The following is a 1,577-nucleotide window of genomic DNA, read 5'->3' as shown; positions in this document are numbered from 1 at the left end:
AAGTCAGTAGTGTAAGTTTCTGCCTGGTTGTATGGTAGACAGGCCAGGATATTAAGTAAACATGCATATGAACAACATTTTCACCTTCTTGGCTTTAGCTACTTTTGAAATAATAGGTAAAATAAATAAATATTATATATATATATATATATATATATACATATATATATATATATATATATATTGTTGTTTGGGTCCAGTCATGGGGCCTGAACTCTGGGCCTGGGCCCTGTCCCTCAGCTCTTCAGCTCAAGGCTAGTGCTCTACCACTTGAGCCACAGCACCACTTCCGGCTTTTTTCTTTTTCCTTATGTGGTGCTGAGGAATCAAACCCAGGACTTCAGGCATGCAAGGCATGCACTCTACCACTGAGCCAACTTCCCAGCCCAAACAATTATATTTTGATAAAATACCTTCTATTCTGAACAGTTCGGTCTGAAGCGTTCATCTCTCTATGATCCCTTGTAACTAAGATTAGTTTTGTTCCAGTAAGACAATCTATGCTGTCAGTGTAAGATATTCTGGTTGGTCTGTTCCTAGATGGAAGAAGGGTAAGGGTCAGGAAGACATTTGTGCCATAGAGACCTCATTAAGGAAATTTTAAGCTGCAGAAGTTTAGAAGTGGATCTTAACCAAGGCTTACTTTGAATCCATTAGCTCCACAAAGATAACTCAGTTGATAAATAAGTACTTGAAAAGCCATCACCTTTGGACTTAGCTGTAAAAGCTTCAAAATATGATCAAATTTAAAATGAAAATGACAAAATAGTTATTGACAAAAAATTGCAAATGTGAGTAATCGACCAAACAATATAATTTTTTTCCACTATAGACAGAAATTTAGAGAAATAAGATCAATAGCATTTTTAGGAACAATAAGGGTTCCTTGTTACAAATAGGCAACCATGAATATGTGCCTGTATAAAGATTGCATCAATAACTACTTAAATTTAGAGGATACTACATGATTCAGCAGCAGGTCTACCCAAATTACAACAATACAGAGATTAAAATGGTACTTGCACAAGGATGGTATGAAAATTTGTGAAGTATTCCATATTTTTCATTCTTCAAATGCAAGAAATGAAAAACAGTTGTTAAAAAGTTGATTACAAAAATACAAGTGTAACAATACATGTAATTCATAGAATTAAAAGTTAGTTTGACATCAGTGTATTAAATCTTCACCTTAGAAAGGCCCTTACATAGCATAACCTTTATAAAACTTGAAATTAGATAACATTGTCATTTTATCCCAAAGAAATAAAATTTAAACCATGCTCATAGGGGCTTCTGGGAAGATGGTGGAGGAGAAGCTGAAGGCTAAACAAGCTCTCGCATAGAAAGCAGTTTTAGAGTTCCAGTGAACAGTCCTAAGCCAGAGAATCACACCAAGTGTGCCATCACAGTACACAGAGTTAGGCCAGAGAGGGAAAATCCAGGCAAGGAGACAGATCTGAGCATTTGCCAGCAGCTTCGGCAGCAGCGGTGGCCATAGTCGCCATCCTGTAACACAGAGAGTCCAGGACAAAGGAGCCACATGCGGTTGGTGAGCAGATTCTACTCAACACCAGCAA

At 37.2% G+C, this 1,577-nt stretch overlaps 1 pseudogene; it reads left to right on the top strand.

The window, feature by feature from the left end:
* Nucleotides 1-964: 964 nt before the first annotated feature.
* Nucleotides 965-1,064, top strand: LOC122124561 (annotated as a pseudogene).
* Nucleotides 1,065-1,577: the final 513 nt, after the last annotated feature.

The sequence above is a fragment of the Dipodomys spectabilis genome, unplaced genomic scaffold, assembly GCF_019054845.1.
Source record: "Dipodomys spectabilis isolate Male_0828 unplaced genomic scaffold, ASM1905484v1 ptg000239l, whole genome shotgun sequence".
NCBI classification, from domain to species: Eukaryota; Metazoa; Chordata; class Mammalia; order Rodentia; family Heteromyidae; genus Dipodomys; species Dipodomys spectabilis.
Note: the sequence above shows the minus strand (reverse complement) of the source record. Positions and strands in the feature narration are given on the sequence as shown.